Source organism: Talpa occidentalis, unplaced genomic scaffold (genome assembly GCF_014898055.3).
Source record: "Talpa occidentalis isolate TD23 unplaced genomic scaffold, MPIMG_talOcc4v2.1 talOcc4.14, whole genome shotgun sequence".
Taxonomy (NCBI): Eukaryota; Metazoa; Chordata; class Mammalia; order Eulipotyphla; family Talpidae; genus Talpa; species Talpa occidentalis.
Window position 1 is genome coordinate 74,903,375 of NW_023601433.1, and position 19,450 is coordinate 74,922,824.

Genomic DNA, 19,450 nt, shown 5'->3' on the forward strand with positions numbered 1-19,450 from the left:
ATAACTCTATGCCAATAGCCATGGAAACTAGATGAAATGAACAAATTCCTTGAAAGACATTATGTACTAAAAGTTCATTCGAGAACTGAGAGAACATAAATATCTCTATTAAAGACTTTGAATTTGTTGTTAAAGTCCCTTCTATCAACAAAATTTCATGTCTAAAAGACTTCACTGGGATTGGAAATTCTATTACACATTTGAGAAAGAAAGAATACGAATTCCGGGCCTCCCCGGTGGCACAGCGGTTGAGCGCTGGGTTGCGAAGCTGCCCGCGGCCTCTGCGGCACCGGTTCGATCCCCGGCTGCTCCCCGGCCACCAGAGGAGGGTCCCACATGGCGCACAGACCTCTCCTGTCGCCCGCTGCTCCCCTCAGCAGTGTACTTCGGTCCTTCTGCCTGCTCTGCTCCCCGCTCTGGCTCTGGTGAATTCTCTCACCCTCCCGCGCTTCTGACTGTACCCAATGCATGTATAAACAAACAAACAAATAAATAAATACATAAATAAAAACACATGCCTCTTTAAAAAAAAAAAAGAATACGAATTCCACACAAACTTCTAGAAAACTGAAGAGCAAGAAACATTTCCCAATTCATTCTAAGAGGCCAGCATTTCACAGATACCAAAACTAGGATCCATATTACAAGAATAGAAAAACTATACTCCAATATCACTCATGAACATAGAATCAAAAAATTCTAAAATTTTTGGGAAATTGAATCTTATATAGGACAAATTCTCTTGGTTTCTGGTTATCTGGAAATGTCTTTATTTCACCTTCAGTTGTGAAAGATCATTTTGGTGGATAGCAGATTCTTGATAGATGTTATTTCTTCTTTCAGTGACTTTGCACCCTGGCGTCTTTTGGTTCTGGTAGGTCAGCTGTTAGTTTTACTGACACTTGTTTGTGATGACTCATTTTTTTATCCTGCTGCTTTCAAGAATTTCTCTTTGTCTTTGCCTTTGAACATTTTTTACTGTGTGTCTAGATGTGAATCTGTTCACATTTTTCCTACTGGGAGTCCATTAAATTTCTTCAATGTGTATGTTGTTGTTTTCATCAAATTTGGAGAGTTTTTGGTCATCGGTTCTTTAAATTATTTCCTCCTTTCTTTCCTTTCCTCCCCTTGTAACACATTGCTTTAAGACTCTGTTAATTTTTCTGTATTTTTTTCTCTCTGTGTTCTTCAGATTCCATTGTCTATGAGCCTATCGTCAAGTTTACTGATTCTTTCTGAACTCAGGTAGGTGGGGGAGGGAAGAAACAGGCCATAGCTTGAATGTCACAGACTCTTAATGTTCTGGGATTTTGTTGAATAAATGTTTTTTTGTTTCCTGTATGCCCTTAGGGAAATTTCTAGAGGCTTTAAATAGTTGTTTTTTCAAATGATTTTTACCAATTATTTTTTTCCTCTGGGGAAATGTGTCACAGATTTCCTCACACCACTATGCCAGAGTCTTTTCTGAATATTCCATACACACTCACACTCACACACGAAAGAATAATACATCACAGGACCTCCCTAGTGGTGCAAGGGGTTGAGCACCACACTATGAAGCAATCTGCAGCCTCTGCAGGACGAGTTTGATCCCAGGCCAGGGAGAAAACCACATGGCTCAGCAGACCTCTCCTGTCTGGCCTGCTGCTCCCCTCAGCAGTGTATTTCAGTCAATCTGCCTGTTCTGTTCCCCATTCTGTCTCTGGTAGATCCTCTTAAACTGGCCCCCGCAACTCTGGCCTGTACCCCAGCTCTTGTATGCATAAATAAATCAATCTTTAAAAAAAAAAAAAAGAAGAAAGAATACAAGTGGGATTTCTCTAAGAATGTAAAGTCACTTTAAATTTGGAAAATCAGTGTGAGTCACCATTTTTAAAAAGACTGGAAAATAAAAACTTTAAGATCATCTCAATCAATGCAGGAAAACCACTTGACAAAATCCAACATTCATTCCTGATCAAAATTTTTAACCCAAGAATAGAAGGTTCCTTACCTAGTAAAGGACATCTACCAAAACAATACAACCCTACAGCTACAACTAGTGAAAAAAGACCAGATGCGTTCCCCCATCTGCTCCCACCACTTCTGTTCAGCTTTGTACTGGAGGTTCTAGTCAATATTATCAAGGGAAAAAAATAAATAAAAGGCCCCCCATATTTGAGAGAAAGAGGAAAAGTTGTCTTCATTGGCAAATAACATGTACATCCATGTTGAAAATCTGATGGAATTTACAAAAAGACTATCAGAACTAAAAAGTGAGTGTAATGAAGATGTATGATACAAAAATTAATGGCATTACCAGCAACAATTGTAAATTTAAAAATATTTAAATGCCATTGATAACAGTATATAAATATGAAATATTCAAGGATAAATATAATTGAAAGTGTGAAACATTGTACTGAGCACTGTTTTGAGGACTTGTTTAAATCCAAGAAAGTGGTGGGGTATAACGTGTTCATGGATTGAAAGACTCAATATAGTTGCTGCTCCCTAAATTCAACACGATCCTCATCAAAATCCCAGCAGATTTTTTTCTGTGGAAATTGATAAGCTGATAAGCTGATTCTAAAATTATATGGAATGCAAAGGACTTAGAAATAGTCAAAGCAACTTTAAAAAACAGCAAAGTTGGAGGATTTAAATACTTGACTTCAAGACTTATTATAGAACTACAGCAATTAAGATAGTGTGACATTTGTGTAAAAATAGACAAGTAGTTCAATGGAACAGAACAAAGAGTTCGGAAATATATATATTCTTTGTTCCACTAAGGCACAAAGGTAATTTTGTAGAGAAAAGATAGTATTTTCAAAAAATGATCTTGAGAAAATTGTGGGGGGCTAAATGGTGCCAAAACCCCTGCCCCCCTCCCCCCGCCCAGATATATTCACACTCTTATTCCTGGAACCTGTGAATGTTACCTTATTTGGAAAAATGGTTTTTGCAGATGCAATTAAGTTAAAGATCTTGCACTGAGATGATCAGCCTAGATTAACCGAGTGGGTTCTAAATCCCATAAATTATACAGAAGACACACAAGGAGAAGGTGGGATGAAGACAGAGATGAGAGTTAAGCTCACAAGTCAAGAAATGCTGGGCAGTCACCAGAAGCTGGAAGACTGGCAATACCGAGTATGGGTGAGGATAAGGAAAAACTGACACTCTCATAGAATGTTTTATAACCACTTTGGAAAGGAGTTGCAGTTTTTTTTTAAAGTTTACATGTAGGGCCTCCTTGAGGGTGCAGGTGTTAAAGTCTCAGTACTATCAAGCTATCGCCAGTCACTGTGGCATGAGTTTGATCCCTGGCCAGGGAGCTGACCCACATATGGCACAGACCTCTCCTGTCTCCTGCACTGTTCCCCTCAGCAGTGTATTCAGTAGATCTGCCTTTCTGCTCCCCACTGTCTCTGGTGAATTCTCTCACCTACTCCCGCCCCACCTCTGGCTTATACTGCAATTCTTCTATGCCTAAATAAATACAAAATAAATCTTATTAAAAAAATAAAAGTTCACAGGCACCTATCCTATGACCCAGCAATTCCACTCCTAGCTAAGTCTCCCCAAAAGAAATGAAAATGTATATCCACATAAAAACTTGTGAGATGTAAACATTCATAGTGACTTTATTCTAACAGCCCCAAACTGGAAAGCACCATCCATATCAACAGGTGGATGAATAAACAAGTGGTGGGAGATACAATAACAGGGAATGAAGTGTTGACACACACCACAATACAGATGAAGTGTAATATAAGTAGGTAGAGAAAAAGCAATCAGACCAAAAAGTCTGATCATACCTATAGTACCATCTCAATTGTATAAAATTTTTGGAATTGCATAATAATCTATCATGATAGAAAGCAGATCAGCAGTTGCCTGGGATGGAGAAGGGGTGGAGGAAGGGATCAGGACAAGCGTGAGAAAACTGCATGTGGTGTAGGGAGTGGATAGGTTCATCGTCTTGATTGTGGAGATGATTTCCCAAATGTAGGTAAAGTCAAACCTTATCAAATTGTGCACTCTAAGCGTCAATAGTTTATCATATATCAATTATATCTCATTAAAATCATTTAAATATTGTCTCATGGTATATAAAATAATAAAAAATTTTAAATAGGATGCAATGCTGGGAACTGGGGACTTTCTCAACTCTCTTGAAGGGCAATCAGGAAACAAAGCCATGTTATCTGATCCAGAATCTGTACCCTTAACTCTCCCACCTCCCAATCTGTACCAAAGATGGTCCTTTCTGAGGCATAAATGGAGCTCAGATTCCCCTGGGCACAGCACAGCCCCCAGAGCACGTGAGGTGGTATGAAGCATGTGTGGTGCTTTCTCCTCATCTAACTATTTTGACAATGAACAGGATGTTCTTTCCATGTCCCATGTCCCTCCAAGAGCCAACTCCTTGAGGACAGCTTCTAGATTCCATAATGGTATTTTCGTACCTCAGGGCCTTTGCACTGGAGATTTGCTCACCCAGTGATACTAAGTTCTTTACTGTCAGTTAATTCCCCTCATCCTTCAGCTTTCAGCTTACAAAGGTTTTCTTTGCCCTGCTCCCCCCGCCACCCCAAGTCCTGCCATGTATATTAGGTCCTTGTTATTCTTTTTAATAACCCTATCTCATTTCTTCCCATATTTCCTATCACAAAGTGCTAAGTACAGTGTTCTGACTGTGGGCTTTTCTACAGTCTGTCTTCACGGCTGGTCATGCCCAGTCCTGTGCTGCCAAAATGAACCTGAGCCTAGGCTCAGAGTGGGCGTTGAGCAGACGTGTGTGGGACAAGTGAGGACATTCCCTGTGCAGTGCCTGGTATGCTCGGGCCACAGAGCTGGCATTGAGTCTCCTGGGGATTGAAGTCTGCCACGTTCCACCCAGCAGGGAAAGTTCAGAGCTGACATTAATTCAGACCCCACATACATGATTCTTACTGAGTAAGACATCAAGACAATCTCACCCTTTGTCAGAACTGTGGGAGTCTTACTTGTAGAGAGAAGCCATTCTAAAAATCAGTCGCTTTTTGAAACCATCAGCTCAAGAAATTAGGGAGTCTGTCAGCGTGCTCTGAATTTCTGGGCCCAGCAATTAATTCCTTCTAGATTAAAGGATTGTTGTGTTTCTGATGCATTATTATGCAGAGTGGGCTTGCTGTGAATTTTAAAACCTTAACCAGAATCCTCATTAACTGGGACCTTTTATCTGTGTGCAACTTCTAGAAGAGGCTAATGGCTAGAAAGTAAGCTGATGCATCCAAAAGAAAAACCATTCCAGGGGCGTCCTGATGCACATTCAGCCGGCAGCTGTCCTGCCCCCTAATGGTAACAAGACCATCTACTCATCCCGCGCCAGGCGCAGGCTGGGCATTGTATATCACCCCACCGAGTCCTCATTTGCCCTCTCAGGTAACCAGTTATTCTCATCTCCAGGTTACAGATGAGGAGCCTGAGGCTGGAGAAGAAAGCTGAGGTGTCCTGCTCAGCTCAGTGGCTGACCCAAGTCTATCTGGCTTCTGGGCCCCACGTCTGGGTCTCACCTTCCACTGTACCCCCTTCTCCCTGGACAACGAAGATCCCTGTGCAGAAGGATGATCCCAAAGTCTTTTGCAATCACCATCTACCCAAGAGCCATTCCATCCGGGATCGATGTCCAGGGCCACTCATGAGCGGGGAGTTTGTCCCTGGGAAGCAAGGAGGCCAGAGGAAGGGTAGAACCAGCCACACATGAAGCTGCAGTGACCTTAGGGCTGAGGGCATCATCTTCAGGGAGCTCCCCCAGGGAGGCCAGCACCAGCCTTCATCTTGAGCTGGCTCTGCCCCAACATGCCACCTTTGATCCCCTCCTGCAATGTGTGTGGGACCCCTGGAGTTCTCTCGGGCAGAACACAAGAAAGTAAGTTCTGTTGTTCACATTTTATGGGTGAAAAAACCAAGGCAAGGGAAGTGACTCGAGCTGCCTGAAGTCACCCAGCAAGAAAGTGACAGGCTCGGGATTCCACCCAGGAACTGGACCTCGGGCCTGCCCTCTCTCTCATGGCCCTGGCCACCAAGGGAGTTGCTTTCCTCTCTGACCACTTTCCGCAATACTGCTCAGATTTCCCAACCAGGGGCCAGCAAACAGGATCCAGATGGTGGGTCCCCTGCTGACCGGGATGGGGCTGAACTTGAAATCCCTCTGGGTTTCCATATGCATCCCAGACTTCCATCCTGGAAGTGTCTGGTGCCCTGCTGCTGGGGTGGAGGTGGGGGCAGAGAGGCAGCCAAATCTGGCCACAGGCCTGGCCAGGGACTGTTCAGGGTGGGGGGTTGGCAGCAGCCCCCACCATTGGCAGGACCTGGAATGCCCAATTTCCTTAGGCAGTGAGAATCATCTACACCTACCATACTAGCTTGCTGGGGCTGCAGTAACAAAGTGCTGCCAACTGGACAGCTTCACCACAGGGATGTGTTGTCTCACAGTTTGGGAGGTAAGGAGAGTGACATGCAAGTGTCAGTCAGCTGGTGCCTCCTCAGGTACCCTTGGGACAAGTGGTTCCTTGTCTCTCGCTGAGTTGCTGGTGGCCTGGGGTGCTCCTGGGCTTGAAGAAGCCTGCTCCCTTCGCCTCCACATTGTCATCCCTCTATGCACGTCTGTCTCTGTGTCCACACTCCCTCACTTTAAGGACAGCCATATTGGATTAGAGCCTATCCTAATCATAACTTGATCATACCAAATATAAGGTCATGTCCACAGGTACCAGGGGTTAGGATTTCAGCATCTTTTTTTTTTTTTTGTAAGGGTGGGGTGGGAGGGGACACAATTAAACTCATGGTGTTGTTACTCCTTTGAGCCACCCCATGAGATATCAGTTGGGGATATGTGCGAAGGGTTGGAGATATGTTTGAAGGGTTGGGGATATGTGCGAAGTGAAATGGTGTTTCACATACCCTCTAGGGTTTGATAAATTTAAAGGCTTCATCATCACATGTTGAATGCTTGCTGTGTTCTAGGTTCTAGATATACACTCTCCCCCGAGCCCTAGCTGCAGGGCAGCTGTTGTTGGCCCCATTCTATAGGTGAGTGACACAGCTCTTGGTGTGTCACAATCCCCATTCTATAGGTGAGTGACACAGCTCAGGTCAATCAAGCAGACAGCCGCAGACCTGAGGGAAGCTGGGAACATCTCAACTCCAAGAATGAGTTACTTAGAGGAATAATGTTCTCAAGGCAGGAGAAGAGGTATGAACAGAGAAGCTATTTCTACCTCCATAAAATCTCTAGAACCTTGTCCCTTCTCTCCAGGCCTGTGGTGACTTTCTGTACATGTGTCCTTGGGCTGCTGGAATATAGCACCACAAATCAACCGGGTGTCATCTCACTCTCCTGGAGGCCAGAAGTCTGCGATGAAGATGTCGGCAGGCTGAGGCTCTAGAGGAGGAGGAGTCTGCCTGTTGTATCTTCCGAGACTGAGGGTCTTTCTTGCTTTGTGGCTCATCACTCCAGTATGCTTCTGCCTTCTGGGGGCCTTTTCCTCTTCTGTCTGCCTCTGCTCTGGGTGTCTTTTATAAGGACATTGTCATTGGGTTTACGGCCCACCCAGGTAACCTAGGATGATCTCACTTCAAGAGCCTTAATTGAACATCTTCAAAGACACTTTTTTCCAAATAAGGACATAGAGAGATTCCAGGATATAGTTATATCTTTTGGGGGGCCATTAATTCAACCCACTAATTCTCCCTACCCCAGACATCCCCAACCGAGCTGACTCACCACAACCACTCCCATCTCCTGACCTCTAGCACGTGCAATGAGAGGAAGCTTTCAAAAGCAGAGACCAGACTCATATCCTTCCCTACATAAAGCCTCATTATGGCTCCTGGGACCTCAGAAAACAGCCCAGACTAGGCCCCCAAAGCTCCCACAGCCTGGCCCTGCTACCTCTCATGAGTCAGGGCTCTCTCTCCCCTCCCCCAGGCTATACCCTCCCCACGTCCATCTTGCTCACTGAAGAATGGCCACCCATGTGCCCTGTGACTCCAGGGCACAACCAGAGCCACAATGTGTTTCTGGGGGACATGAGGTCAGACCTTTCCTTCCATCTCCTACCTCTGCCCATCTCCCTTCCTCAGATTCTTAGGAAATATTTTACTCACCTTTAGAATCTCAACTTCTGTTGACTACGTGTGTATTTTACAGATAACAGCTTTATTGGGATGTAATTTACATATGACACAATTCACTCAATTGAAATGTATAATTCGATGTTTTTTGCATGTTCAGAGTTGTGCTATCTCCACTACAATCAACTTTAGAATATGTTCATCAACACAAAAAAGAAACTTCATACATACTAACAGTCACTTCCCAGCTCCTCACCTGCCATTGGCAAACACCAATCTGCTTTCTGTCTCTATAGATCTCCCTATTCTGGACATTTCATATTAGTGGATTCATATGCTATGGGGTCTTTTGTGACTGGTTTCTTTCACTTAGCATGGTGTTTTCAAGGTTCATTCATTCTGTAGCATATCTCAGTATTTTGCTCCTTTTTCTTGCCTGGATAATATTCCACTACATAGCTACAACATGTGCTGCTTAGCATGCATCAGTTGATAGGAATATTTGGGTTGCTTCTAGTTTTTGGCTATTATGAATAATGTTGCCAAGAACATTTGTATGCAAGTTTTTGAGTGTATGTCTTCATGTTTCTTATGTGCATACCTAGGAATGGTGATTCTGCTTTTTAACTTAAAAGGAAATTACATCTTAAATTACAAGCATGATATCTTAGAGATCTTCAGGGCAACAGAAATAGACACACCCAGAATTTCCACAAACTTACATGGAGTATGAATGGGCAGCTGCGTATGTGAAAACTGATAACTCCCAAGCCTTGCAGAAGACAGCCTCTGTGAAGCTCCCTCCAATCTCTCATGTGACTATCAAGAAAGGACCATTCAGCACAGATTAGAAAGGAAACCAGCTTTGACTTCAAAGAACAGACAGTTAAGAGCAAGAGAAAGGAGGATTTTCAGCTGCCTAGGACTGGGGAAAGATTTTCAAGGGATTGGAATTTCTCTTTCTTTGGGGGAGAAAAAGGCACTAAAATGAAAGGAGGCAAAAACCTCAAACAAAAACCTGAATCATTTTATTAATGTGGGTGGAATACAAGTGAATTATTTTCTTTAAACATTTTTTAAATGATATTATATTGTTATTATAATGTTTTGCCACTAAAAAAAAAATTCTAAGAAGACTTTGAGGGATTATTGGTGAAAAATAATGATTTTTTGAAACTCAGCAATTCCTAGGAAGAGTGCAGCCAAAAAGACTTTCTTGCTCCTTTATAGTTTCTTCCAAGACATTGGCTCACTGAGACAGAGGTCAATCAAGCAGACAGCCGCAGACCTGAGGGAAGCTGGGAACATCTCATCTCCAAGAATGAGAGTTACTTATGAGCACATAGGAAAAAACAGGTAAGAAAAGTCATTAAAGGTTTCTGTCTTTAAAATGTGGAAAAAATGGAAATGTTTAACCATTCATGATTCATAAGTAATGCCATATCTACGTGTTTGCTTTCTCAAATACCTTACTGCATACGTATCCACGCCCTAACTGCATATTCTTTATTACAAAAAATAATTCTTATAGCATTCTTTCTTAAACAGTTATTAGTAATTCTGGTACTTATGCTCAAGTGTTTTTTTTTTCTTTTTTATTTCTATATATATTTTTTACATTATTCATTTTTATACAGTTTGCTTTCTCCTCTCAGTTGCAGTCCCCATAAAATTCCCTCCACCAAGTCACCTGTGAACCATCGTCATAGTCTTTTTTTATGCTCAAGTGTTTTAAAAAGATTCTTGCTTATTTCAAGAGGTACCATTAAATAAAAAAACACATTTGTCTACTCAGAAAGAGTCTAGAAGTTGCCAGATGCGTGGCACAGAAGGTACCACTTTCCACTCCTTCACCTAGAGCAGACATTGCTAAATGAGCACAACACTCTTTTCCATCAATCAAAAAGATCTTCTCTTTCCCTGTCTATTTTCCCAAAAGGCAGTTTCTATGATCAGAGGAGGCCATTAAAAAAGATACCATGTCTGGGCCTCCCCTGGTGGCGCAGCGGTTGAGCGCTGGGCTGTGAAGCTGCCCACAACCTCTGTAGTGCCAGTTCGATCCCGGCCCGCAGGCGAGGGTCCCACATGGTGCAGACCTCTCCTGCTGCGCCCGCTGCTCCCCTCAGCAGTGTACTTCATCAGTCTGCCTGTTCTGTTCCCCGCTCTGGCTCTGGTGAATTTTCTCACCCTCCCACACTTCTGACTGTACCCAGTGCTTGTATAAATAAATAAATAAATCTTTAAAAAAAAAAAAATTTCGTGCCTGTGTGGGTTCAACCCAAAACGCCACCTAGTGGCAGGGCTTCCTAATTGCAGGTTGAGTATCTAGAAAGAAGCCAGGTTCTCTGAAGTGACAAAATGACAAATGAATGATGCTGTTTAGTCTCATGTAAACACAATAGAGTTGGAATGTTAACATCTCTTTCCCTTTCTTTAGCCTAAGGTTGTCCAAATGGAGTGTTTCAGGCAACAGTTAGTAAGAAAGAGCCTTCAGGAACCCTAGTTTCTTCCCCAATACTCTCTTGGCTAAAGACAGACCCTTCTGTCCCGCAGGGACTCACATTTCCAGGCTGCCCAGATCTCACTCCACAAATTACATGTAACAAGCTTTGTATCAACAAGGATACTTTTTTCTGAGCAGTATGTGCCAGGTACTGGACAATGAGTTTTTGTTTTTGTTTTGAGATTTATTTATTTATGCACACAAGAGCTCTCGGCTCTGTCTCTGGTGAATTCTCTCACCCTCCCGCGCTTCTGACTGTACCCAGTGCTTGTATAAATAAATAAATAAATCTTTTAAAAAAGAAAAAAAAAGATTTGAAGTTTTGGGGGTTTTTAAATGCTTTAAAAAAATTTAATTTATTTTTTCATAGATAAACTGTAGAGTGTAGGCTAGAGGTGAGGGGCGGGCGGGGTGAGAGGACTCATCAGAAGCAGAACAGGCAGATCAGATCTACTGAAATATACTGCTAAGGGGAGCAGCAGGCGAGACAAGAGAGGTCTGCTGCACCATGTATGGGTTAGCTCCCTGGCCGGGGATTGAACTCAGGCCATAGTGGTGATAGCTCTGGGACTTAACCCCTAGCCCACCAGGGAGGCCTAAGGACTTAAAATTTTTTGATAACATGGGCTGGCAAGGGTGTAGCAATCTATCTAATTGTATAATATTTTCAACACCCTAGAAAGAAAACTGTACCCATCAGTAGTCACTCCCCTTCTTCAGTCACCAGTCCCTGGGAACCACTAATCTACTTTCTGTTTCTTTTTTTTTTTTAAAGATTTAATTTTTATTTATACCATAGCTGGGGTACAGGCCAGAGGCGTGGGAGGGTGAGAGGATTCACCAGAGACAGAGTGGGGAGCAGAACAGGCACAATGACTGAAGTACACTGCTGAGGGGGACAGCGGGGGAGAAAGAAGCAGTCTGCTGTGCCATGTGGGTTGCTCCCTGGCTGGCCAGGAATCGAACCCGGCACTGCAGAGGCTATGGACAGCTTCACAGCACTGTGCTCAACCTGCTGTGCCACCAGGGAGGTCCCAGTCTAATTTCTGTATCTATGGATTAGCTTGTTCTGGACCTGTCACATAAATGCATCATGTGGCCTTTCTTCTGACTTCTTTCACTAAACATAATGTTCTCAGGGTTCACCTACCATAGGATGTATCTTCACTATGTTCTTTTTCATGGCTGACTATTATTCCACTGTATGAGTATACATTTTGTTCATCCCCTCATTCTTTATAATGGCCATCCCATTGGTGGATATACCTTGATTTACCAGTTTCCTACAATGGACATTTAGGTTATTTCCAATATTTTGCTTCTACAAACAGTGCTCCCCCTTGGTAGTGGGTGTGGTGTGGTAACACACATCTAAAGAAATGTGATCTTATACCTCTGCATCATACAGTGTTGTAAATCAATGCTAGTTAAAAATTTTTTTTCTTAAAAAATTTGTTTAATTGCTGTGGTTAATTTCCCTATATGCACAGTAAATGCATGACTCAAGTATTGATGAATGTGTATTTTTTTTAAGATTTATTGATTTATACAAGCATTGGGTATAGTCAGAAGAGTGGGAGGGTGAGAGAATTCACCAGAGCCAGAGCGGGGAGCAGAACAGGCAGACTGACGAAGTACACTGCTGAGGGGAGCAGTGAGCGTGGCAGGAGAGGTGTGCAAGCCATGTGGGATCCTTACCCGCAGCGGGGGATGGAAATGGCGCTGCAGAGGCTGTGGGCAGCTTCACAGGCCAGCGCTCAACCGCTGCGCCACCGGGGAGGCCATGAATGTGTATATCTGATGTCCTTACAAAGGGCAGCATTTTTCTTTAGACAGCATTTTCTATGTATAACTGTACGTACTTGTTTCACTTAATAACTGATCTTGGAAATTGTTCCATAACAAAATACTTAGATAACTTCCTCAGTGCAGAATTGCTAGTCACAGGAATATACACTTTACATTTTATTATATATTATCAACTGCCTTCTAAAGGGGGCATTTGTGAAATGGCATTTCCCCCACACCCTTGCCAACCCATTTTATAAAAAAATGTAAGTCCTTACATTGGTGTTGTAAGATGCTATCTCATTGTGGTTTTCATCGGCATTGCCTTTCATTTGAATGAAATTAAATGCCTTTTATTCTGCATTGTCTGTTCATAACTTTCATCTTTTTCTCTATTGGGTCTTTGATTGATGTAATGATTTGTAAAAGCTCTTTATGTGTGGAGGAAATTAACCATTTGATATGAAATTATCTGATTGACATGATGAAATTTTTCTAGTTTGTCATGTTACTTTTACTCTGCATAGAAAGTTTTGTGTACCCAAATGTATCTTTTATACCTATCCTAAAACTCTTAGAAAAATTACAAAAAGGGTCCAGCATCCATGCCTATTTATGATCCATCGGGGAAACCAGACAAATCAACAGATGGTTCCAGCACAGAATACTGTGAGTGGGGAAGCTGAGTGGACATGTCACTCAGTCTTGGAGATGTGGGACACCTTCCTAGAGTAGGGAGGGGGTGATGTCTGAGCTGAGACTGAAGGGTGGCAGGCATTGGCAGGCAGAGGTAAAAGGATGGGAAAGTCTCAGCCAACTGGAGAGCCCAGCATGGACTAGGGACCTGAGAGGTGTTTGGTGTCCAAGTCTGGGGCAAAAGGAGGTTGAGCAGGCTAGGTCATATTCAGTTCTCAACTTGAGGACAATCGAGAAGCTAAAGATTTTCCTCACAGGGTTATTAGGCTTCATTTGCCTTTGGGAAGATCCTGCAGGATTGGAAGGGTCAGAGAGGAGATGAGAGGCCACCAAAGAGACCAAGGTCATATCTCATGAAAGAATGGAGGCTGGAAGGGATGGAACAGAGGAGTGGGCAGATGGGGAGGATCCAGGCTTAGTCCCACAGAGCAGGATGACAGGGTAGGGCAAGGAAAGCCTGGAGCCAGGTGCTCAGAGTGCACATCCCCCATCAGACTGTCCACCTACTTGACTCCCTGGACCTAGCTCCAAGCTCAGAATCCATTTCTCTTGGACCCACAAGCTCTGTCTGCCTTCTAGGGCTGCCCGTGCATGCCCAAAACAGCTGAGAACCCATTGCCAGGAATAGTGGGAGATGGAGAAAGGACCGACTCCCCACCCTTGGGTGCATGAGGAGCTGAGGGAAGCCGGAGCCTATGGGGTACAGAGGAATGGGTAAAGCTTAGGTGGTGCTGGGCTGGTGCTCTGGTCCTGCCTGGCTTCTATAGGAGCCTAGACCAGCAAACTGGAACCTCTTTCCGAAGTGCCCTCTCGGCCTGTCTATCTCTCTTTCTGAGATTCTCTCTCTTTCCATCTCTCTAGCTCACTTGTCTCCCTCTATCTACGACCTGCTAGCTCTCTTTCTAAGTTTTCTGTTTCTGTTTCTCTCTGCCTCTTATTCTCTCCTCCCACAGAATCGCTTCCTCAAAGGTAAAATCCATTCTTCTGGAGAATGTCAGGTGAGTCAGGCCAACCAGGACTAGCGAGACTAGTGATAACTCCAGGGTCTCTGCTATGAGTAGCTCTCATTGCCTGCCCTTCATGCCTGCCAGATCCATCTAGCTGCAAGGATTTATGGCCACTGCTCCACATGTGTCCAGTTCGGAGTGACATGTCCAGCTGGATAATGGATACCTTCCCAGACAGAAGGTTCTCTCATTTAGCACGCCTTGCTTCTGGACCCATGGTTACTCCACTAGTTTAGGGTTCCACTACTAGTTAGTGGTTTAGGGTTTAAATGAGGAAGAATCCCTGTTAACTGACCCCCAACATTCAATAACATTAACCATATATATATCAGTCATTAACACTCTAGTGTGAACAAACTAACAGCTCATCCCTCTACTTCCAACTGGGGGGAAGCTGCCTAAGGGGATATCATAAGTCCTTTTTAGCAGGAAGGGAGGTATGGAAAGAGAAGCAGAGTAAACTACCTCATAGAAAGTATGTGGGACAGAGGTGGGGGACAGAAAGGAGGGGATTTGGGAGAAGGTACCAGAGGAAGGAAGTTGGGCAAACGTTGTTAAGAAGGCCTCTCAGGGGCCTCCCTGGTGGCGCAGCAGTTGAGCACTGGGTTATGAAGCTGCCCGCAGCCTCTGCAGCGCCGGTTCGATCCCCGGCTGCTCCCCGGTCACCGGAGGAGGGTCCCACATGGCGCGCAGACCTCTCCTGCTGCCCGCTGCTCCCCTCAGCAGTGTACTTCGGTCCTTCTGCCTGCTCTGCTCCCTGCTCTGGCTCGGTGAATTCTCTCACCCTCCCGCGCTTCTGACTGTACCCAGTGCTTGTATAAATAAATAAAATAAATTTAAAAAAAAACTTAAAAAAAAAAAAAAAGAAGGCCTCTCATTTACCCATTCCTTTACAATCAACAAAGCACAGTCAGAAAAAGTCCCCAAGTCTCACATCACCGTCCTTTTCTACATTGGGGCACTGAGACCTGGAGAAAAGGGATTCACTGCAGATCACACAGAACATTCAGGTCCCTAACTCCCAATACAAGACCTGTCCTCCCATGCTCGCTTGTGACAGCCCTGTCACTCTGTCGTCGTCCTCCCGCTCCCTAAGGGACAGACCTCTCACCCTGAGGATTCCTGAGGAGGGTGAGATGGCCTTCTCAGAGCTGTAATTTATAGTTTTCCGACAGCTTCCTTCCTCCCATCTCTCCCTTCAATCTGTCCCAGCTCTGTGAGGAAGGAATGAGCTGGGTAACAAGGGCAGGTCCAGGGAGCATAAATAATTTGGCCAGGCAGCTGCAGGCTCTCTGGATCCCCCCAGTGTCCCTGCCCCTGCCCAGTGGGGTGCTCCAGGCTCTGCAACCAATGGGCAACAGGGCCAGGCCTCCAGATCAAAAGCACAGAGAGGAAGCATTGTTCTCCAACCTGGAAGCTCAGGGAGAAGGCCCAGCCCTCCAGCCCCGCCCTTTGTCTGGGCAGAAGCTGTGAAGGCCACTGATGTTTATATGGCTACTTCCCTTTCATGACATCCACCCGCTGCTGGACCATCAGGCCTGGGCCTCTGGGAACAGCCACCACAGGCTTTGGGCACCCCTTGGTCCCCTCGGGCTGCTTCCTAACCTACAGAATGGGCACAAAACAAGTCCAGATGAGATAGGGTGCTGGGCTCACAGGAGCTGGTGTGCGAATAGGGTGGATCTTATGGGCACCCCCTGAGCCAGAAAAGCTGTCCTGTGGGACACAGGCAGAGGAAAGAGGCCCTTGGCACAGGCCCCAGGGATCTCATAGCAGAGAGGATGCAGCCCAGGTTTGTTTGCTATGAGGAGAACAGCATTTCCTGTTTGGAGTAGGCCAGGGTGGACGTGTCAGTGAATCCACACCAGAAGGGCTATGTTTCCGGGACCCCATGGCCTTTTCTGGAGGGTGTGAGTGAGTGAGTGAGTGTGTGTGTGTGTGTGTGTGTATCTAGTCTGTGTCCCTGTGTGGTCCACATGTGTGTGTCCATGTGTTTTGTCTCATCAGTTCCCAGATGGGAGTTCAAATTTGAGCTGAGTTCTCTCTCTCCCCGCCCCCACAAATGCCCCCTGCAGAGCTCGGCCAGAGGATGGCAGTGTGACCTGGTAGGTAAGGGCACCACTCACCAGTCATGAAGCTCAGGGAAGCCCCACACCTGGCAACCCCTTGGGCATTGGGTGGTGGAGAGGACAGGAGACAACATGAGCAAAATGCTTAGCACAGCTCCTGGCACATGGTCAGCACTCAGGAACATTAGCTGCTGTCGTTACTGGCGGCTGTGGTCTGGCTTGGCAGCTGACAGGACCAGACCCCCAGGGAGGAGGCCCTGCCCACTGGGACAGGCTCCAGCCCTCGAGCCAGGGGGGCCCCTATCCTCCCCATCTCAGCAAACACTGAAACCTCAAGTGACCAAGACCTTGGCCCCCACGGTGTTTTCTGCCCCTTCCTGCTCAGGGAGGAAAGAGCACCAGAAAACAGCCCAACCTCCACCAAGAAAGTACACTTCAAAAGGGGGCTTCAGGCTGTGCCCCAGGACCACTACATGGAGACCCAGAGCTTTCGCACTTCCCCAAAAGCACAGACTTGAGCCAAAAGGACTTTTATTTTTTTATTTTTTAAAAAGCTTTAGTTATTTATACATACAAGAGCTGGGGTACAGGCCAGAGATGCGGGGGGTGAGAGGATTCACCGGAGACAGAGCGGGAAACAGAACAGGCAGACTGACTGAAATACACTGCTGAGGGAGCAGCGGGCGAGCCAGGAGAGGTCTGCTGTGCCATGTGGGTTGCTCCCTGGGGATCGAACTTATGCTGCAGAGGCTGCGGATTTCTTAATAGTGTGGTGTTTAACCCCTTGCGCCACCAGGGAGGCCCCCAGAGGGACCTTTAAAAGATTCCATGACTTTTTCTTTTCAGGCAAGGAAATGAGATTCAGAGAGGGAAAGTGACTTATCTGGTTGTTCCGGAAATAACACCTGGGCTTGAGGTAACCACCAGGCTGACCACAAGGTCTAGGTGTAGCTATAAAAAGTACCCTAGATCAGGGGATCCCCAGCCTCAGCAAGGACAGGACACTCCCAACTGTGAAAATATTGCTAACAGCTTTTACTGAGAAGTCTCTTGCTGGAGAAATTCCTCAGTGGCCTAAGTGCCTGGCAGTTGGGTGGCATTGGTAAAGGAGTGTGTATGCCATCCATCACAGGAGCATCTCAGACAGACTGCAAACAGATCTGTGGTACCAGCAGATTCTGTGGCAACCATTGGGGGTCCTGGACCCCTTCGAGGTCCTCCTAGATCCTCCCCAGGACAGAAGACACTGCCCAACATGTCTCCTTCCTAAACTGCTTCATGCTTTTCAAAGTGTCGTTGTGGCTCTGGGTTTTGACCCCAGCCACTTGACCTGACCACAGATGGGCCCAGGATCCTCTCAGCAGATGGGCCCTTGGGAGGGACAATTCATCCAGGCAATGAATCCACTGATCCAGTTGTGTCAAAAACAAGGGTTAACCAGGAAGGTACAAAATTGCATTTCTTGGAGGGTCAGACAGATGGCACATAGTAGGTACCCCAAAACTGCACAGGAAAGAAGGCAGCTCCCTGAGGGGGCAAAGTTGGTGCTGTGATGTCACTGGAGGAAGAGGGGAGCACTTGGGAGACCACATGAAGCAGGGGGCGGGGTACTACAGTGGTATCTCAACCGCATCCACACACCCATAAGGAACTTGCAAGTTTTGCCCTTACAGAGATAAACTGAGGCTCAGAATGGGGCAGGACTTGTGCAAGCTCACCCAGGCAGAGAAAGTTTAAACAGGATCCCTCTGTATCAGGACACCTTCCTATGACCTGGTACTGCACAGCCCTGGGGAGTCCCGGACAGGCAAACCCCAGGACTCAGAGGTAGGGGCTAGCAGATCCTGCCCACTGGAGCGTTTTCAGTAGTGATCTTGGATCTGGACAAGCCACAGCAGGAACCCACGTAATAGCCCTCCATGCATCGCGGAGTAGGGCAGGGGACCCCCTACTTAGGACTTCATGGTGCATATCAATTTGGGCAGAAGGGAGGGTATTGGAGACTGTCCTGGAGCTGGGGGGGGGGTGTTCTGGGTACCCTCTGAGTTCGGTGACAGGGCAGGGAGAGGGGCAGCCCAGACCCCGCAAACCTGCCTGCTCCAAATAGGTTCTGCCATCCGCCACGTCAACACAAAACATAGGAGACTTTTATGGGAAGGAACTTTAATACAACTAGGAAACAATACAGGAAAGGCAAAGAATCTAGTTTCTAAATCAAGCACCCAAAGTTACCCGACCCCTCATGGGTAAAAGTCCATCCAAATGGGATTGGCCCAGAGCAAGGCCCCAAAGCCTGCCCCACGTCTAAAGCATCTTCCAGTGGGGACCTGCAGAAAAAGATCAGAAACAAACAGACAAGTCTGGAAGGAAAAGAGAAAAATCAAAAGCAAGACAAAAACCACCATTGTCACCTCCCCACGGGTCTCACCCACATCTGTGTCACCCAGTCCACGACCAAAAGACAAGCGCAGTTTCTTCACGTGTCTCTAGGCTCCACGCGCCTCCTCCAGGTCTCCTGGCTCCATCCTGCTTCCTTCCTCAGTCTCCTCTGCAGCTTCTTCTCTCTGCTCAGCTCCACCCTCCTTTTGGGTGGGGCAGGAAACCTGGAACCTCCCCCTTTCCTGGGGACCACCCTGTTACAGTCCCTTTACATAAACACACTCCTAACATAGACACACAAGACATCCCACACCTATCATGCACATCCATCACCTATGACACGTCACACACGCACACTCATCCGTCACACACGTCGTACACCACACTTACCCATCACACACAAACATCTCACAGGCACACACTACCCTTGCACACACCTTTGTGGGTAGCCCTTTCATCCACGTACCCCCCTGAGGAAGAAACTTCCCTCTAAGCTCATCCTTGCCTTGTGACAGATGAGAAAACCCAGCCCAACCCAACCCACACCAGTGCACAGTCTGCACTCTCCTCGCTGTGGCCAAGTGCTGACATTCTGAAGTCAGATCCAGTCCAGCTCCAAATTCTCCCAGCGACAGACAGGATGCCCTAGGCGGCTGAGGTCGCCCCTGCAACTCAGTTTCTCCATCTGTAAAATGGGGGCAAGAGAGAACACTGCCCTTCTGAGGTCAGCGCTGGTTTTCTCCTTCCAGGGTGCCTGGCCTCGGTTTTCTTCTCTGAAAAATGGGTGCACCTGTGCCCACCTCGGGAGAGTGATGGTCTGAGGATTGATCCCAGGCCGGGTGTGAAGAGCGGCGAGGCCTGTGCGCACAGCGGCTGTGGCGCGCCTGGCCCGGGCGTCTTGG

The 19,450-nt window shown here is 46.1% G+C and overlaps 1 long non-coding RNA gene across 1 annotated transcript; it reads left to right on the top strand.

Annotated features, from left to right (window-relative positions):
- Positions 1 to 7,119: 7,119 nt before the first annotated feature.
- LOC129145837 (uncharacterized) lies at positions 7,120 to 19,420 on the top strand. Its single transcript, XR_008551935.1, has 3 exons — positions 7,120 to 7,225; positions 9,337 to 9,462; positions 19,298 to 19,420. It is a non-coding gene; the product is annotated as an uncharacterized LOC129145837 (long non-coding RNA).
- Positions 19,421 to 19,450: the final 30 nt, after the last annotated feature.